At 42.2% G+C, this 21,193-nt stretch overlaps 1 protein-coding gene across 4 annotated transcripts in view; it reads right to left on the bottom strand.

Annotated features, from left to right (window-relative positions):
* Nucleotides 1–21,193, bottom strand: part of KCNJ15 (potassium inwardly rectifying channel subfamily J member 15) — a 95,547-nt gene that overhangs the window by 45,374 nt on the left and 28,980 nt on the right. For 2 of the 4 annotated variants that reach the window (XM_014575451.3, XM_075911940.1), the window contains exon 2: nucleotides 15,488–15,666. The exons of the other annotated variants lie outside the window; for them this stretch is intronic. The gene's annotated coding sequence lies outside the window, so the exon portion shown is untranslated. The remainder of the gene's footprint in view (nucleotides 1–15,487; nucleotides 15,667–21,193) is intronic. 4 annotated transcript variants of the gene reach the window in all.

The raw sequence follows: 21,193 nt of genomic DNA, 5'->3' as shown, positions 1-21,193 counted from the left end.
GGTATTTTTTCTTTCATTGTTTTTAAATAATCTTATATTGTTTGCATACTTTTCCTGTGATTACAGATTTTATTTGTAACCGTAATTTTGAATCCGACTGGCAGATCTGTTTCTTAATGACTGAATTGTTGCTAAAGAAAGATGAAGAGGTGGCGAGCACATACGTTTCAACTAAATGTGCTGTTTCTAGGGCAGTTGTGGGCCATGGGACTGACTCACTTCTGCTCCACTGAAATCAGTGGTAAAGCGGCCCTGGACTTCAGTAGTCCCAGATCAGGTATTCAGAGGGAGAGAAGATGTTCACTTCAGTTTCACTCCCTGACATTTAGGTGCTCTCCACTTTTGGGTCTTCATCTTACTTTTGTCATGTCTTTAAAGAAGTCCACACTAGGAGGATTGTACAGTAGACTTCCGATGATCCGGCACCTTTGGGACCCAGGTGGTGCCGGATTATTGGATATGCCGGACTATCAGGAAGTACTCTGGCGAGGGGCTGTGATGGGTCTGCTGGGACCCACACTGCCTCCGGTGGGGGTGGAAGGACGGGGAATGGTGCGGCGAAGGCCAAACCCTTTGCCGTTTTGTAAGGAGGCAAAGCCCTGGTAATGTAATTGACTGACAACTTCTTGAAGCAGCTGCCTGCCTCTTGCCCCCTCTCTGCTGCTGCCGCTTGCAGGCTTTGCCTCCCTGCAAAATGGTGGAGGGTTTGGTCCTTGCCACGCCATTCCCCGCCGCCCCTCACTCCTCCCCCCACCCCTGCCAGAGGCAGTAGAGGAAAGATAAATTGCGAGCCTGTCACCTGTAGATCCAGCTGATGGTAGTGTAATTGACTAACAACTTCTTGAAGCAGCTGCCTGAGCACTTCCGGGTTCCAGTTGGTGCCGGACTATTGGGAGTGCCGGACCACTGGATGCCGGACAATTGGAGTTTTACTGTATCATGGTATATATAGAATAAGAATACAATTTGTGTGTTTAGACAAGCCCTCCTTTGTCTGTCAGAGTGAGGGGGGATGAGAGACTCAGACCCTGGTTGATGGTCACATATGCACATAAGAGCAAACAGTTGGACTGGGCATCTTTTCCACTTGAAGAGCTTCATACAAAAGATGTGGGTGGGATTTTCAAAAGCATCCACCATGTTCTTACTCTGCTCCCATTTAAGTAGATGGTACAATTTCCATTGACCTTAGTGGGAGAAGAGTAACCCCTACTAATTAATGCCTTTGAAAATACCTTCCTTTGTATCAGGTAATTTTATTTCACCAATAAAGGTATTGCTGAGAAGGTTCGAATCCGTGCACGGCGAGGACTTTATTTGTTTTTCCACCTGATTAGCAACTTTATCAGAGCAGCCACAGAACTGCTATCTTGTTAGTTACGTGAAACCATGCATTGAAAGCACAGTTCCAAAACTGGATTTAAGACAAGCATTTAAAAAATAGATGTTGAAAGTTAAGTTTCCACAGCCTGAAGCCTTGGTCCAAGATGACAGAAATATATCTATTTCAGCTCATGATGACAAATCTCAAAAGATTTCACAGGATGGTTACAATCTTATGATTATAGCTGTTCCTGTGAATCTGCGCTTCACTTTGGTTACATTTGTTAAATCAAACCCTTTTAGTTTTGAATGTGCCCCAGAATCAAAACTGAAGGGCTAGATTGATATGCAGGAATTCAAATACAAACTTCCTTCATGTCCCAAAATGTAAATTTTAAAAGGTTTTAGATCCAAGAAATATTTTTGGCCTGATACATTCATGCAACGGTCAAAACAGCTAGAATTCCCCTCACTTGCCTGAAGCTCATACATGTCCCTTTCCCACCCCAAAACTCTCCTGGTGAGTGACTGACTGGCCCATCTGCTGTATTTTGTGGTGGGAGGACAAAATGAGCTTTCACTGATTACACACACAAGATCATTTTAGGGGAAAAGATTGCCCACTTGCTTTTACCTTACTAAGCTCTATAGATATTTCCTGCATGCCTCTACTTTTCCTCCTCTTGAATGAGGAACAGAAGGATACAAATCATTCATCCAGGTCTCTCAGGCTGTAGGTATACTACACAACTGCTTTGTGCAATGGGGCGGAAAATGAAAAACCTCTATTGAGGTTTCTTCCCTGGGAGGCCATGATAACTACTTCTCAAACAAGAGAAATGCTTCAGAGCAATGGTCCTAAACACTTAGAAAAGCCTTTATCACTTCAAATGGAGCCCTGCTGTAGAAAACTAGAGTAATTATGGGACCTGTCCCAACACCCCCTGAAACAAATGGAAATTCTCCCATGAATTCAAACAAAGTTGTGTCAGGCCTCTGGGGATTTAAGCATCACTACATGGAATTAGTACAGTCAGTTTCAAATGCCCACAGACTAGATTGATCCCGTGTAAATAGAACTTTAAAAAAACAAACAAAAAAAGCAGTGCCTTATTGCATTCCAAATGTGTATTCCTGGAAAATAGCATCTTGAATAAACATTTGAGAGTTCTTCATCTGACTACAATCAAAAGTAATGATATCTATGTTTTTGCAAATACTTAACTAAGAAAGGCTTCAGAACTGAGCCTTGAGAAAAATATTGAGGGTGATAGGGCCTGTGAAATTTTATTAAAAGTCCAAGAAGTGATGGTAATAAAGAGAAAAATACACATATCCTGCTTCTCAAATTCAGTATAATAACTATCTATCTCACAGAGATCTTTTTACTGTGGAAAAATTAAGAATTGTTCCTGGAAAGTCAGAAAATACATTTATTTCCAGATGCAGCTAAAATTACTCAATATTAAAAAACAATCTATAGAAAAGAGAACTATTATCCTTTATCCTTCTACATTTAGGGCTGAGAAGGGATAAAAATTATTCCTTCTGATTAAGCTGGTCCAATAAAAGACAGTATCTCACTAACCTTGTCTCTCTGGGACTGACAGAGCTACAAACAACACTGCAGACACTGAAAGATGTGATGATAGGTGCTGGCCACACCCATTATCACTATAGTTGCAAAATAGTTTCCATTATAACCCTGTTTTCACATGCTCAAACATTGCAAAATGTTGACCTTTGGGGCTTCATTTTTCCATAGTTGTTCTCTACCCAGAAGGTGAATTCTTTTTAGAAAGTTTGAGCAAAATCCCTTCAGAGACAGAAGCTATTGCTTGCAGGTGGTCACTGGGACAATTTGCCTGAGGAAGATTGTACAATGAGTGTTTTGTTCTTCTGAGGTAAAGTAAAACCTGCAGCAAATCATCTGCAGCTGAAAATTATAGGCATGAAACATAATCAGGGATCTCAGAAATTTAAGGTCTTCAAGGAATGTTTTAAGTTGTCACGTGGCTAGAGTTAAAGGGGGAATAATTAATCAGGAAAGTTATTTTAAGGATGATTGTCCCTCTTCTCCCTCCCCCACACAATGGATGTCTCCTTTAATGCAGACAATGTAGTGTATTCATATTAGCAGAGTATATTCCTCTCAAGCTCTTGCTTCAATAGTGCTGATTACTGTAATTTGAAACAGGCTACAATGAACCAGTAAAGCAGCGGGAAAGGACTTTCTTTGTTTAAAAACAATAAGTAGTCCTGTGGCACCTTAGAAGGTGACAAATACATTAGATCTTGAGCTTTCATGGGTAAAGCCCACTTCATTAGAAGAACTGGAGTGAAAAATACAGAATCCAAAATATATATAACAGCAAAAGTAGTTACCTGTCAATTGTAGGACCTCTGTTAATGAAGCTAATTAAGTAGGCAGGATAGGTCCCTTTCATAGCTATTGATGTGAAAATGCAATTTTCAAAAGTTGGGGAAACTGGCTGTGTCTAGACTGGCAAGTTTTTCTGCAAAATCAGCTGCTTTTGTGGAAAAACTTGCCAGCTGTCTCTACACTGGCCCCTTGAATTTCCGCAAGAACACTGACTTCCTACTGTAAGAAATCAATGCTTCTTGCGGAAATGCTATGCTGCTCCCGTTCGGGCAAAAACCCTCTTGCGCAAATCATTTGTGCAAGAGGGCCAGTGTAGACAGCCCAGTACTGTTTTGTGCAAAAAAGCCCCGATGGCTAAAATGGCGATCAGGGCTTTTTTGCACAAAAGCGTGTCTAGATTGGCACGGACACTTTTCCGCAAAAAGTGCTTTTGCGGAAAAGTGTCCGTGCCAATCTAGACGCTCTTTTCCGCAAATGCTTTTAACAGAAAACTTTTCCGTTAAAAGCATTTGCGGAAAATCATGCCAGTCTAGACGTAGCCGCTTTGTAGTGAGTTAATCAGTTAATATCTTTATTTAAATCCAGGTTAACCGTGTCAAACTTGTAAATGAATTCCAGTTCAGCAGTGATAAAATTCCTTTGTTCCTTCTATCCATTATTGAATGTCAGGGAGGTTAAAATGTTCCCCTACAAGTTTATGTGTTAACATTCCCGATGTCTGATTTGTGTCCTCTATCATTCCCCCTCCGCCCCCACACACACACTCTCCCAACACTCCCATAGAGGCAAGAGGCGACTGGACAGAGATGATTAGAGAATGGTTGGAGTTTTGGCTGTAACACCTAAGCTGGCACAGAGTATGAAGCAATCTACAACTGGTATGGGCCAGTAGTAACTTAGGGTATGTCTACACTGCCACCCTAGTTCGAACTAGGGTGGCTAATGTAGGCATTCGAAGTTGCAAATGAAGCCCGGGATTTAAATATCCCGGGCTTCATTTGCATCTTGCCGGGCGCCGCCATTTTTAAATCCCCCTTAGTGCGGACTCCGTGCCCGTGGCTACATGCGGCATGGAGTAGGTAGTTCGAATTAGGCTCTCCAATTCGAACTACCGGTACACCTCGTTCCACAAGGAGTAACGGTAGTTCGAATTAGAGAGCCTAATTCGAACTACCTACTCCATGCCGCGTGTAGCCACGGGCACGGAGTCCGCACTAAGGGGGATTTAAAAATGGCGGCGCCCGGCAAGATGCAAATGAAGCCCGGGATATTTAAATCCCGGGCTTCATTTGCAACTTCGAATGACTACATTAGCCACCCTAGTTCGAACTCGGGTGGCAGTGTAGACATACCCTTAGTTCCTTTCTGGAGCAAGGGGAAACCATTGTAGGAAGGTGAGTCTCAAAGTGCCTGGGACAGGAGACCGACATGTGATCTTTTGCACAGTTGGAGATAAAATCATTGGTTGAAATTCTTACGCTGTTCAAGGCCATAGGAGTTTTTTCATTTACTTCAATAGGACCAGGATTTCACCCTTGTTTAGGCACCTACATCTACACCTTAGATGGCAAGTAAGTGAACTGACTTTCAGACAGGCTGAATTCACAACCTATACTGATATCAGTGGGCACTCCAGATGCTTTGCTCCTTGAAAAAAATCAGGCCACTTATTTAGGAATCTAAGCATGAATTTCAGTTAGCCATACAGTATACAGATTGACGGTCATTATTCATTGCTGTAGCAATCCTGGACTAAAGTATGACTAAGGAACTTGAAGAGCAGCAACATCCAAAGCTAAACTAAGACATGGCAGTAAACCACCACCACAGTCCAGGGAATCTGCAGCCTCATGTGCCCACATTCCTGAAAGTGTCACCAACATAAGACATGTTGTTAAGACACTGAACAACAGGAAAAACAAGTCTCCTTACAGGCAGCAGCAAAAACTAGACTTGTCTAAAGATTTCCGGATTTGCAAATACATTTGTTTTGTTGAGTCTAATTTGTGATGATTCATCTCATACATACTTCATGTTATTCAATACAAGTTGCAGCAGAGGAAAGCTGATATTAGTTCATTACCATTTGGCTAACACTGACTCTCCAGTGTAAAAAGCTGGTTGAGAACTATTGACCAAAGCCAGTTTATCTAAATCAAAACTTATCGCAAAACAGGGGTATAATACATCTAAAAACATGCAACCAAAAAGATTTACAATGGTCAAAATATTTCATTTAGGCAATTTCAAACCAAAAAAATCTGGGTTTTTTTGTTTGTTTCAAAATGACAGTTTAAAATGTTGGCTGATTAGACTGAAAAAATGAAAACCAAAAAAAAGATCAAAACAAAAGCCAAAATTGTTTCAATTGAACCAAAACGAAAAAGTGCTTGGTTTGTCAGTTTGCATATATTTTTGAGTTTTCACATTTGCATTTTGATTTGTGAAAGGAAACAAATTGGGACTCTTAAAAATTCCCAAGGCTGGAAAATGATTTCTCACCCAGCTGTGCTCCACTGGAAGCGTACCTGCAGGGATTTCTAGTTTATCTTAGATTTTAATGCACAAACTATTTGACATTTTGAGGTAAAGCTAAATGATCTATTTTGCTCTTGATAAATGTATGCCACCCTGGCCTCAGCACTGCCATCTTCCAACTATAGCCCCTTGAAAAAGCTTTCTTTTTATGAAGTTAACCTCCTGCCTGTTGCTTCACTGATTTCTCCTGCTCTGATGATTTCATTTTCTTTTTTGCAGTTGGTACGAAAGAGGCTACATCTAGACTGCAGGGTTTTTTTGAAAAAAGATACGTAAATTACGAACCACAATTTGCGTATCTTTTTCTGGTTTTTGTGGAAGAGGCTTTTCCAAAATTTGGCCCGTCTACACAGGGCCAAATTTCAGAAAAACCTCCTCTTTCAGAACATCCCTTATTCCTCTCACTGAGAGGAATACAGGGATGCCATAAGAACATGCCCACTTTTTCGGAAACCATTCTGAAAAAGCGGATGTGTTCCCTGGACGCGGCAGAGTTTTTCTGGTATACCTCCGGTATCCTGGAAAAACTCTGCAGTCTATAGACATAGCCAGAGATATGTATCTTGGTCTAACAAACAAGGAACATGGGCCTACCAAATCTCTTTATATATTTTAGAGTATGTCTATACTACCACCCTAGTTCGAACTAGCGGGGTAATGTAGGCATACCGCACTTGCAAATGAAGCCCGGGATTTGAATTTCCCGGGCTTCATTTGCATAAGCCGGCCGGCGCCATTTTTAAATGCCGGCTTGTTCGAACCCCGTGCCGCGTGGCTGCACGCGGCACGGGCTAGATAGTTTGAACTAGCAAGCCATTCCGCACTATCTGTACACCTCGTTCCACGTGGAACGAGGTGTACAGATAGTGCGGAATGGCTTGCTAGTTCAAACTATCTAGCCCGTGCCGCGTGCAGCCACGCGGCACGGGGTTCGAACAAGCCGGCATTTAAAAATGGCGCCGGCCGGCTTATGCAAATGAAGCCCGGGAAATTCAAATCCCGGGCTTCATTTGCAAGTGCGGTATGCCTACATTACCACCCTAGTTCGAACTAGGGTGGTAGTGTAGACATACCCTTAGAGAGTTTGTGTGCTTGTCTGTCCATAAGTCTGTCCATTTGTTCAAGAACTCCTCCTAAATGGGAAGAGCCACCACCACTAAATTTGGTAGGCAACTTCCTCTTATCCTAATTTAAAGCAAGGTCAGGATTTGGTTGTGCAGGACAATAGGATGTGCCTGGAATTCCATTGTTTTCCATAACAAGGAAAAGGAGGGGTCTGATCAGAGGGACAGTTATGCTCTGCAATGATGACTGGGATAGCAAATGCAGGGGACAGCTGCACTGCAGAGTAACAACAGGGAGATGGTTCACAAGGAAGAGAGTGGCCAGCTGGGGCCAGGCCTCACTGTATTGCCAGATACTAGCCAAGTTAAGCAGCTCCCCTGTCCCAAACCCCTCCCCTCTGGCCCGTAGCCATGTCATGGGAGGGAAAACCTTCCCCCTAACCTGTCTCTGTGTCCCCGCAATAGACAGGCAGCACAACTCCAGCCTCCCCAGAGGAGCCATAGTCTGGCCTGTGCGGTCCTCTCCCCTCACTCCCCAACCTGGCTCCTAAGGTCCTGGATGCTAAGTTTGTACTAGCTGGATCAAAACTAGCGTGTACATTTACACATGCAGCAATCGCACCTCTTTATCGCAGTGAATTGTACACATATTATTAGAGATGGAATTAGTAGCTGGACAAAGAAAGGGAAATAGTGGAGATTTAAGTTTACACAGGCCTGGTCTCTGAACAGAAAATCAGAGCTACACATTAAAAAAATACAGTACAGGTAGTCCCCGGGTTACGTACAAGATAGGGACTGTAGGTTTGTTCTTAAGTTGAATTTGTATGTAAGTCGGAACTGGTACATATTGTAGGGGAAACTCTAGCCAAACATTTCTCCAGAGCTCAGTTTTATTCTCCCACACCTCACTTCCCTCAGTCCTTTATTCTCAAGCTGAGGTATCTGCAGAGAAAAGCCGCTCCGCATCTCCCTAGTCTGCTGGGGGAGGCGCTAGCGTCGCATCTCCCTGGTCTGCTGCGAGGAAGCAGCTAGTGCGGGGTTGCCTCACCCCGTTTGTAAGTAGGGATCCGATGTAAGTCGGATCCATGTAACCCGGGGACTGCCTGTATTACAAATGGAAAAAAATATAAATTCTGATCATTCCTCCCACAGATACCAATTTACATTTATTATAAATATTTTGGATTTTGTTTACAGTTTGAAATGCTTGTTTCAATTACAACATAGAATACAGTGTACAATGCTCACTTTAAAGTATTAGTTTTATTAAAATATTTGCACTGTAACAAATAAACAAAAGATACAGTACTTTTTCAATTCATTTAGAATAAGTACTGTAGTGTAATCTCAGTCATGAATTCTCAGTCATGAATTTATAAATGCAGATTTATCTTTGTGCATGAAAGGTTAATTTTAAAAGCTACAATATATACAGTTGCTTTACTCCTGGGAAACAATATGCAAAGCTCAGTGAAAAAAATTCTCTTTGGGTCTAATTTGACTATCTGAGGAGGGCAAGAAACAGCCAAATCCTACTTGCAGTCTAGTTACATGCCAGCCCTCTGCACAAGGATGAATTTTACCTTGTCTGAACATACAACCACAGACAGTAACATGATAGACCCTTTGATTATATGGAGTTTGTTCAGCCAGAGTTCCAGAGAATTTACAGTATAACTTGCACCAAGGATCTTTTGCAATCAGCCTGAAATGAACTCATTAAACTTAACCTCCAGACATTCACATTACTCCAGGCACTTCTAATTCTGGGTAAGAAGTTTGCAGGCTCAAAAATGATTCACAAGGCACCTTGTTGTCTGGTTTTGAGTTCACTCTCTACACCAGGTGGCTGTTTGCATGGCCTTTCACTTGCACTATGAACAAAACATTTCACACAGCTCTAGCCAAGAAGAGACCAGCTGACTGTTACTCAAAGGTGGTTAAGAAAATGCCCTTCCTCCCCGAAGCAGGTAAGGACTACAGGGCTACTGCTCTCTCTGCCAGCAATTTCTGAAGCCTAAAAACAAGTAATAAAATAATCAAGATAATCAAGTTTGATACTATATATATTTGCAAATTAAGAGTGAATCATTAAGCCTGCAGAGAGTTCCTGGCCACATCTACAGGCTCCTTGTTTCCTTGTACCACACCCTTTCAAAATATTCTCCAGGGGGGGAGGGGGGGGAGAACCACTTTTTCCTATGTCCTTAAGTGATACTTCCATTCAGTCTCCTTTCTATTTCATTCCTCTGCCTTCCAGTATATTGAACTAATCAGTTTAGAACTCTGCCTCGTTTACTCTCCTCCTGCCAGGTTAAGAATAGGACCACTATGAAGGCCTTTGACATTGACACACATATATATATATATATATGTGTGTGTGTATGTGTGTGTGTGTGTGTGTCAATCACAGGTAACACAAGAGATTAACACAAAACAAATTAACTAGAGGCAAATACTCTTGATTAATTGCAGCTTAATCACACAGATAAGCAATAATAAAATACCAATTTACATTTATTATAAATATTTTGGATTTTGTTTACAGTTTGAAATGCTTGTTTCAATTACAACATAGAATACAGGCCGTGTCCAGACTCAGGGTTTTTTTCGGGAAAAGTAGCCTTTTCCTGAAAAAACTTCCCCTGCGTCCAGACTCAAGCCGCGTTCTTTCAAAATGATTTCGAAAGAACGCGGCTTTTCTTTCGATGGCGGTAAACCTCGTTTCACGAGGAAGAACGCCTTCCTTCGAAAGTTCCTCTTTCGAAGGAAGGCGTTCTTCAATGTAAAGAGGCCGTCTTCGAAAGAGAGCATCCAGACTCGCTGGGTGCTCTCTTTCGAAAAAGCGGATTTTTCTTTCGAAAGATCCGCTTGCAGTCTAGACGCAATCTTTTGAAAGATGCTCTTTCGAAAGATGCTTTCGAAAGAGCATCTTTCGAAAGAAGCCTGCAGTCTAGACATAGCCACAGTGTACAATGCTCACTTTAAAGTATTAGTTTTATTAAAATATTTGCACTGTAACAAATAAACAAAAGATACAGTACTTTTTCAATTCATTTAGAACAAGTACTGTAGTGTAATCTCAGTCATGAATTCTCAGTCATGAACTTATAAATGCAGATTTTTTTTATGCAATTGCACTCCAAACAAACCAAAGTCAACTACAAGTCTACTCAGTCCTACTTGTTGCTTAGCCAATCGCTAACATAAACCTACTTACATTTACAGGAGATAATGCTGCCTTCTTCTTATTTGCCTGGCAAACATATAATTCACAGTGAACACTGTACACTTTGCATTCTGTGTTATAATTATAATATTTATATATTAAAATATAGAACATCCAAAATACTTATAATAATGTTGCTCCTCTGACCCCTCTGGCTCTGGTCACTGTAGGTCTGTCTCTCAGCACAGCTTGCACTCCTTGGGATGTGTGTGTGTCTGGCTCTGTCACTGCAGGTCTGCTCCTCAGAACAGCCTGGACCCCTTGCTACTCTTCTTAGCTCTCACCCCATTTTGACTCAGACCCAGAAAATCCTAGCTCACACAGACCATGGAACCTGGCCCTCTAATTCCCTCATTGGCCTGTCCAACCTGTCAATCAGACTGACCTGGCTTTTTGTTGGCTTTTTCCCATTGTCCCTGGGATCAGTCAGTCTCAGGGCCCTGATTTTTCATGGGCCCTTCCCCTTTTGGTACTGGGAGCTGGCCAACCAAAAACTCCCACTGAGTTTTAGTAAGGGGCTCACAGTCCTCTTACATTTGGAGAGAGCCCTGAGCCTCTGACTGGGCAGGGCTGATTCATCCCCTGTGAAGCTGCCTCACAGCCCAGTGGGAATACTGGACTCTTCACATTTCTCTGGCAGCACGCAGGGAGCTTACATAAAAATCAGACCCTCCACCTGGGAAGAGGTGGGGAAGACTTTAGGTTTGCACCGTGTGGTTACATAAGCTGCAGTGTAGCCAGGACTTCAAGCTTAATGCACCCATATTTTTATAAAGAAATATTGTGGCACCTTTAATTGTCATAGTTTAATTGGTCAAAACCTTATTATCCCCCTAAAACAGGGGTGGACACGGTTCACCAGGGTTAGCTACTGACAGGCCCAGGACAGTTGGTTTACATGAGCATCCACAGGCATGGAGCCCTGCAGCTCTCAGTGGCTGTAGTTTGTCATTCCTGGCCAACGGGAGGTGAGGGCTATGCCACTTCCCACAGGTCCCATTGGCCAGGAATGATGAACTGCAGCCACTGGGAGCTGTGTACAGCCATGCCTGTGCATGCTCAGGTAAACAAACCCTCTGGTGGCCCACCAGTGGCTAACCCTGACAAACCGCATGCAGCCAGCTTGCCAGAGGTTCCCCACCTCTGCCCTAAAATGCATCATTTCCACACATGCCTCTTGCCATCACCAGTACTCAAGGCTCTTCTTGGCAGCACCTTCTGCAGACGGTTGTTGAACAGCTTGCTCTTGATTCCGCTGTGTTGATAACTGAGACTTGCAATCTCCCTTCTTCAGTTCTCCTGCCAGTTTTTCTCCCCTTCTCCTCATCTCAGACATTCCTTCAACTTCCTCTCTCACAGGAGAAGGTAGAGGTGCTGAGCACACATAGTGAGCTGGCCTACTAATGGCCAGGTCTGCCCTGAAAGCAGCCTCCCCCCCATAAAAGCACAATTCAGGGGAGAGGTCTAGAAACTCCCCAGTGGCCACAAAGCTCCAGCCAAATTCAAGTGGCAAAGATCTTTTTATCCAGCAACCTAATAATTTTTAATTACCAACACCAGTGATGTGCTATGGGCCCATAGCAATGTTCCCAGGGAGCTGTGTGCTTGTGCGGCCACTCAGAAGAGATTCAAATGTTGCCCAGCTGATTAGCGTCTGAATGGAAAAATTAGAGGGAACCTCGACTCACAGTTTCCTCTTGTTAAAATGTCTTGGATTCTTCTTCAATCTGCCGAGCAGCAGAAAGAGAGAAGATGGCAAACAAAGTAGCTGCCCTGGAAAAAGCAAGCTACAATTTTTCCAAAAATGCAACAAGGAGTTCAGGTTAGTCCCTGGTCTGGTACCCGTGGACCTGGTTGGTTCCAAATGAGGTAAGTTCTGCCCCACCACCACCACCACCACCCCCCCCCCCCCCCCCAGCCCCACCAGGCTTCCTGGCTCCATTGGGCCACACACCAGACTCTTGGCCTTGCTTGTGGCCGCTGCCCTACTGGCCCACGGGACTTCTGGCCACCAGCCCTGCATCAGGACTCTCTGGCCCTGGAATATTTGTGGTCCTGCCAGACCACAGATGTTGCTGAACCAGTGAGTCCCAGGTTAGAGAGGTTCAGACTGCAGTAGGGAGCTTTCTGCACAGACTAGATTGAACTAGTATACCTGCTCCTGACCTCTGCAAGTAAAATGCCAGCAGCCACTGTCACTGTGCATCCTTTTCATGCCCTCATTCAGTTTAATTGTCACCTTTGGAACATTAATTCAGATCTTGACTTTGACTTCATTTTTCCCAGCTGCTGCATAACAGGAGGAGAAAGCAGCAATTCAATGAAAACAGATGCTGCCTCTGCTAGGGATATTAAATTGCATTTAATCAGCTAATTGAAAAGTCAATGAAATTTCCATCGGCTACTCAATTAGTCGATAAGGGAGGAAACTGCAGATTCACAGCAGGGTAAGCTCCTGGCCCTGGGAGCTAACCTGGGTGGTGGTCTCCCTTTTACATGTATTAAGACCTGCCAGGCTTCTAATAAATTTAAAAAGCAGAGTCGCAGTGTCCGGGACCGCTGATTGCCAGCTTGTGCCAGGTCCCTCCACTATGCCTCTGCCTCCCCTGCCCCCCACAGAGACAGTGCTGGGGGGAACTGACTTTTAAGCCGGCAGGGAGGGAGGGGGAGCGACTAGCCAAGTCTCTTCTCGACTACCCAATAAGCATATGCTTATCAGGCACTTACATCCCTAGCCTCTGCACTAACTAGATAAATCAGTCACACAAATAAAACATTGTTATGTATTGTTTTGATTCTCTGATAATGTTTTAGTGTTTCCACTCTTAATATACTCATTATTTAAATCCAGAGTATGTCATAGCATTTTATATTATGGGAAACATCCTAATTTTATTTAGGATATACAGTGAAAACTTTATTATCCATCACTCTGTTAACCAGAAAAGTTTGTTCACTAGCATTGCCCGCAGCCACTATTCCGCCACATCTTCAGGCATGCAAGCCTGACTCTCACCTCTTCCAGCCAGCCAGCCATTGCAGGGCTTCTGACTGCTGACTGATGTCATCAGCGAACACCTCCTTCCCACTCAGCCTTCCTTGAGCTGCTGGGAACCAAATCTGCTAGTAGGGGGCTAGCGCAGAGTCATAAGCCTGGCACATTCTGGCACATTGTTGTCTGGCACATTCAATTAACCAGCCATGTCCATTCTCCATGAGGAATAGTAATAGAGATGTAGCTGTGTTTGTCTGGTCTTGCTGAAACAAAAGACAGGACTATGCAGCACTTTAAAGACTAACAAGATGGTTAGTTCCACAATTTGAAATGAGGAAGTGGGTCTGGCCCATGAAAGCTCATCACCTAGTAAACCATCTTGTTAGTCTTAAAAGTGCTACATAGTCCTGTCTTCTGTTTCATTCTCCATGGGTACGTCTAGACTACAGAGTTTTGTCGACAGAAGTTTTGTCCACAGATACCGTCGACAAAGCTTCTGTCGACAAAGAGCGTCTAGACTACATTCAGTTCTGTCAACAAAGCAAGCTGCTTTGTTGACATGGCAGTGTAGACGCAAGGACAGTTTACATGCAATAACGCCTTCTGTCGACAGAACTCTGTTGACAGAAGGCGTTATGCCTCGTAAAATGAGGTTTACCAGCGTCGACAAAACTGCTGAGTTCTGTCGACATTATGTCAACAGAACTCAGCGGTAGTATAGACACAGGTATAGTTTTGTCGACAAAAGTCCACTTTTGTCGACAAAACTCTGTAGTCTAGACACACCCCATGAGTGCTGGATAACAAAGCTTTCACTGTATATCGAGAGAGAGAGAGAGAGAGAGAGAGAGAGAGAGAGAGAACTATTCTATCTAGGTGCAGTACTCAATTGTTCCATCACACTATTTCTCTTTCACATTGGTGCTACAATAAACCCCTGTGTTTATATTCTATGTTAGCAGTAAAATACAGAAAAACAACTTATCTATGCTTGCTTGCTTTCCTTTATTTTAGTTCAATGCAATGTCCAGAACTGATCTTACAATATATTAGATAGCACTGACTTTTCTGTGGTTGGAAACATCTAATCAGTGTTTGCAGTTCTAAGGAAATAAAACAATGTACTGTGCTCTATCACCTTGAAATCTCACATGAGAAATTTTGAGAATTTTAATTTAATGAAGACAAGTAAAATATTATGTAAATTATTTTATTCTATACCTGTTAATTCATAATTTCATTTAGGATTGTTGAATTGGGAGTATATTGTATTTCAGAAGCAGACAGATTTGGAATTTAGTTAAGCTTCATTTTTTTTCTCTTCAGTTAAATCTACTAGAATGAGTTCATGAAAGCACATATACAGGACACACACCAATGTGTGATGATATTTATCCAAGATACACAATGAAATTCAAACAATAGCAATGTTATCTTGACATAAAGCTACCTTCAGGAGTGAGTAAGCAAAATGCAGAGTTGAAAAGAGGCACAAGGAGAACTAAAGATTAAAAGTAAAACAAGGGGTTGATCATGTACTCAGGCCATATTTATTTACACTCCACTCCTATGATCCTCACTCTCCCTTGAGACTTGTGATGTCTCCCTCGGAAACATGTAAGCACAATGCCTGAATGAATCTGATGTCAGATATCCCTTCCTACAGCTGGCCCAGAAAAGAGAGAAGTGCACTATTCCAAGCACTTCCTTTGGGTGCCAGCAGATTCTCAAAGTGCTGGAGTCACAGCCACATCTCAAGAGGCCAATAAACAAACATAGAATTAACGAACACCCCAAGCATCTTAGTTAGCTCACAACTACAGTATAGTACTCGGAACACTAAGTCGCCATTCTATCTGGCCCCTGTGCTGTGCAAATTAGTTGGTAGGCAACAGATAAGGAGAGAAGATTTCTCAAATGCTTCGTCCTAGCACAAGACAGGCAGAACTTACCTTGCATCACTTTCCTTTACAGATGATTTCAAAGGGGAATCTTCATGTTTGAAGCACTGTTCCTTATTTGACTATTTTTAGTCAACTGTTTTTCTACTTACAGCCAAAATGCTGATGCAACACTTGCTATTGACTTCAGTGGGTTTGGATGAGGCCCCTGTATGACTCTCCTGCACACTCTGTAACAGAACACAGGGTATAAAGCAACAAAAGAATATAAAGCCTTAGCCTTTGACTGGGCTTCCAATTTCTGTAGCTACTTGTGCACACGCTGTGCACAGCTCACAAACCCTCAAGACATGTACAAAACTTGAACATGTTTACAGATGGGCAGATCATTTTCCTAACTTCTTGATGGGATTTACACCCCACCACTGAAGTCATAATCAATGAAGTGTAAGAGAGGCTGTGACTATGCACAAGAACCTGTTCTGGAGAGGTTTGTTTTCTTGCTAACAAGGACCAAGACCTGATGTTGAAATTGCCAGAGTCCTAGACACCAACTGATGCTAATTAGGGACTGGCTATGGAACCGCTGGAAGACTCAACATTAACATAGCACATTGGTGAGTGTTGCTGAACCCAGAGGAATTATTTTTAGTGTGTACATTTCAGGAACAAGTTTGCTTGTTAGAACATTTGTTATTTATCATAGATATCATACCTAAACTCAACTTTTCTGTGGTCCTGCCTTGTGGACGACACATGAAAGTCTATTGTTGAAACTCAAATGTTTCTCTCGCAGCACTGAGAATTATAATTTTATATGGCACACACCAAACAATCAAACAAACAAAAAACAACCATGGGCTAAGATCTATGCATTGTTGGTGTGGCTTAAGTAACTGAAACATTTTTTTTTTAAAGTGATTCGAGGGAATTTTCTCTCTCAAGGTTTTATTTTTGCGGATTTAAGAGTGTATTTGTTATAAGAAGAAAAGGGGGGAAACAATCTTACAGATCCAGAAACAAAAGAAAAACATCCCCAGCAAAGATTACAGCATCAGACATTCAACACAAGTGTGCAGAGTTCCCACAGTCTCCAGTGTATCTTTATACTGTCTCCCAAGTGACTTGTGTCCCATGCCTAAGGCTGTGTCTTACACTGCGATGAAAGACCTGTGACATGACTGTGACTTGCTCAGGTTAGTCAACATGGGCTTCAAAACGGGGGCTATAAAATTGGTGTGTAGGCATTTGGGCCCGGTCTGGAATCAAGCTCTTAGACCACCTGAAGGCGGTGGGTTTCAGAACCCAGGCTCTAGCATGGACATGAACATTTACACCATTATTTTTAATCCCACCTCCCAAGGCGTACTAGCCTGAATCAGCAGATCTGGGCTCTGAGACTTCATGATACAAGTTTTTTATAGCTGTTGACATAACCTAAGAATCTGAATGGAACTTACTGCCTCAGTCCTGTTTCATCATTTCCTCCAACAATCCATGTGAGCTCTTAGCAGGGAGCTAGCTTCCTTCTTGTTTAGCATTTCTAATAAAGTACATGACTCAGTTCCCTACCCAAAGGAGCTCACAATGTAAATCACAAGAGTGAAGCAGCACTTCACTCTTCATTTTCATAACACCACTCACTGTAACTTTTCACATGCAGATATGTCCAGCAGTAAGGCCTTTATTAACTAGCATTCTCCTTGTAGTAGGTGGAAATCTAGCTTCAGCTAACACTGAGTTTAATAAAACTGCTGCTATAGTTTGAATACAAGTTAGCAGATTAATTGTGCTGGCTATTGTAAATTAACCCCCAGCATATGCACTGAGACTTGATATCAGTGTGACATAATTAGCACAAAATGTCACAAATCAGAAGTTTTAAGTAATCTGCTGAAGTTCTCCAGTGATTTTATTGATAAAGATGTGTTAATTCTGTATATAACAAAAAACTTCATTATTCTCCCCCCTCCCCACAAGTATAATGAAATGTTATTTGGAAGAGGTTGTACAGACAATAAAACTTATGGGTGAAAAGTAAAAGTAGTAATAAAGTCATCTTGGCCCTATTCCAGTTGATGGCAAATCTCCCATTGACTTCAGTGGAGCCAGGATTTCACCCTTTTACATCAAACACACTGAGTTCAAAGAACAATCCTCTACCTGCAACTACAGAAAGGAAATAACACATATTAGCACCTTTGATGAAGAATGTTTAATATTTAACTTAATATTTAATATTTTAACTTTAATGTTCACCTTCATCCTCTTTAATGTGAAATGTGTTATTGTAGCTACTTTTACTTATTAACAAATTCCGAGGTACATTTTAACTGCTCTTGACGAGCATGATCCTGACAAAGGCACGTCAAGGCAAGTTATAAAATAATCACAGCGTGAATTTTTAGCTCAGTTTGACCAGCCCCTCAGCCAAATCGTTAAAAGTATAAAGAGTCACTGAGGTCAGGCCAACCTGGAATATGTTCATAGGGAAAAATCCTGCACACCTAAACAATCCCATTAAGCTCAATCGAAGAACTTGCATAAGTCAAGGAATTAGGAATCTGACCATTCTCATGGTAGCTGATGCAGTGGTTACAGAAGTCCCCAAGAAGGTTCCCATCAGTTGCAATGGTTGCTGGATTAGGCCATTAGCTTTCAGTGAGTTAGGATTATGCTTGGGAGGCAGGAAAAAAGAAAAGGATTGTTTTAAATTGTAGTGTACTTTTTCTTAAAATTCAACAGATTTCAAAAGATGCATCTTGTCATCTTCTACGAGAGGAAAGACCTAACAATTATAACAAAGCCCTGGAAACATCTTCCTAGTATTTCAGTGAACAAAGTGTAAATGTAATTATTGTTCCAAGACAAAAAAAATACATCGGTGTATTGATCAGATTCTTTTCAGCTGCAACCTGATGAACAATGATCAGAAAATTCAAGCCAAACATTTAAGTTCACTGGCAGATTTTTAACAAAAATGCCATTTTTTCATTGTACAGCAGCCACAGCAAAGCAGATGCTAGAAATTCTCCATCCAGAACTCTCTGCTTCCAGTCCAAAATTAAAGCTGTGTAGTGTTCCAAGTTAAACTCACAAAGGAGAGAGAAATATGCTTGTGTTTTTGCTGTAAAATGAATTTTCCATTGAAGTTGTGGTTGAATTAGCAGTTCATTTTTTTAACCATTACTTTAATTTACTCCTTGTGGTCAATGGTTTATATATATATATATATATATGAACTATGCCTAAGTCCTAGCTCTTTTGAGACACTTCACAATAAAACACAAATAAGGTAAAGAACTGTCTACTTATATGTCTGTAAAAGGCCCAGCACACTCACACTTTTGGGTGCAGTAAAACAAATAATAGAAAATGTGGTGGAATGTGCTGCTGAATAGATATTGGTATGGCCTTGTTTCTGGCCATGTGCAACTGTACACAGGTGTTGGGAACAATTCCTTAGTCAAAGTTGAGTCTAGACAGCTATTATAAGCCCTATATTTTCAAGGCCCCCTTAGTTACTTCAGGCAAAAACTGATTTGTTTCCACATCATGATACCTAAATATAAAGCACAATGATCCCATCCCCTGAACATCTGGAATGTACTTGATTAAAGGGTGGGAGGTTTTTTACTGGTTTATCACAAGCTGCCTTATTTTAAATTCCTCTCTAGCATTATGCTTTTGGTGGGGTCTCATATTCTCATCAATGGTGGATTTTAAGAACCTCAGATGTTACGGTCTGATGTAGCTATTTAAGGCAGTTTTAAATCATGGGACATTTTCTTCCAAGGAGAGTAGTATTTTGGACTCTTGGTCCTTATGGATAGAAACCACATATAACAGGAAGGCATGGGGTCAGACAAACTAGTTTCACTGTCCCAGGAAGTGTTTCACCTGTTTGCTTGGGATTGTCTACAATTCTTACAGGCAGCTGGTGGGAGAAAGTAGAGAATGGAGAGAGAAGAACATGGATGGAATGCAGGCACCAGAGCTGGGAAGCATGGAGTGCGGAATGTAAAGGGAAGGCTAGAAAGAAGCACCCATGTTTGTTGTGGCTGAAGATGCCATTTAGGCTCACTGAATGGCTGAACTTCCCAGTAAGGCCCATTGTATTGAAAGGAGGAGGAGAGAACTCTGCGGAGGGAAGAACTATTTCCCTTCGCCTCATGATGGTACTCTCCTGGCCCCATGCAGGAAGGATTGGGCAAATGAAGCACTTCTATACCACCTATACTGTCATAGCCTGATGCTCTCCAGTACCCATACAGCAGGTCTCTGTCCTTCTCACCCTCCTGCTGGGACCCTGGTAACAAACAAGGAAGTTTCCAGACCAAACAGACAAACTGTTCCATGCAACTTGGTTAATGCAGGTCAAGAGTAGGGATGTAAAAGTGTAGTTGATTAACTGATTAACCAATAAGCAAAAGCTTATAGGTTAATGCTATAGACTACACATATATTCTGTCCCCTTTCCCCAACCCCCACTTGCCAGTTCATTTTTTAGCAGACTGGCCAGCAGCCTTGCTCAGTCCTGGCTCGCACTGGGTCCAGGAACTCAGACCTCACCCTAGACAGGGTCTGCTGCCGCGCCGCACTGCTGCCTCTTTATCACAGGCAGAACCACAGGGCAACAGGCAGCCAGTCTAGAAGGGGAGCTGGTTTTTAAACTGGCTCCCCTTGTGGACCAACTCTCACCTGGTACCCTATGCTGCTGGCTCTGATACAATGGCAGCAGCACAGAGAGGCATGGGTCTTCTCAGGAGTGAGACCAGAGCGCACTGGCAGACGGCCCCACCCCCAGGGACTATAGAATAGTCGACTAACCAGTAAGAATTCATGAGGTTACTCAACTATTCAATTAACCGATATTTAACATCCCTAGTCGAGAGCAGGTGTTAAAAAGCCTTCCAAGAACATGACCACATATCTGGAACAACAGTCTTCATACAGAGTCTAACGTCACTGGTGGAAGGAACATCTTTGTGATGAATGGAAAAGGTTGTCTCAGTTTTTCTTTTCCTTGCTCAGGGCACCACCCCTGGGATAAGGTTGTTTGGCTACCTTAACAGGGCATTTTCATAGTTTCAGAGGCCTGGGATCCTTGTATGTTCTTTTAACCTTGATTCTGAATGCAATGGATTTCCTGTGCCCTTTGGTAATTGCATTGTTTCTTTTATTTTTTCTAAGTTATTGATATGTACTTTCAGCAAGTGTATGTGTGTACAACAGCTCTTTCCTAATTCTCTTCTCATGCCATGTCAAAACCCATTTTTCAAAGCATAGCAGCTGACAGACTTTCATAACAACTTACTACAGATTTAGACTGCATTTTTCCTCCAGGCTTGCAAAGTGTTTAACCCCCCTTTTCCCCCCTCCACATACACACACGTATGTCTAGACTACATCCCTCTTTTGAAAGAGGGATATAAATTAGACAGATCCAAATTGCAAATGAAGCCGGGATTTGAATTTCCCACACTTCATTTGTATAATGGCGGCCGCGCGTTCTTTTGAAAACAGGTATTTTTAAAGTGAAACTGCTGTGTAGATGCGGTTCCCTTGAAAAAACTCCTTTTTCAAAAAATCCTGTACACCTGGGCTACGTCGAGACTTGCTTGATTTTCCGCAAATGCTTTTAACGGAAAAGTTTTCCATTAATGCATTTGCGGAAAAGAGCATCTAGATTGGCACGGACGCTTTTCTGCAAAAGCACTTTTTGCAGAAAAGCATCCATGCCAATCTAGATGCGCT

Source organism: Pelodiscus sinensis, chromosome 1 (genome assembly GCF_049634645.1).
Source record: "Pelodiscus sinensis isolate JC-2024 chromosome 1, ASM4963464v1, whole genome shotgun sequence".
NCBI lineage: Eukaryota > Metazoa > Chordata > Testudines > Trionychidae > Pelodiscus > Pelodiscus sinensis.
Note: the sequence above shows the minus strand (reverse complement) of the source record. Positions and strands in the feature narration are given on the sequence as shown.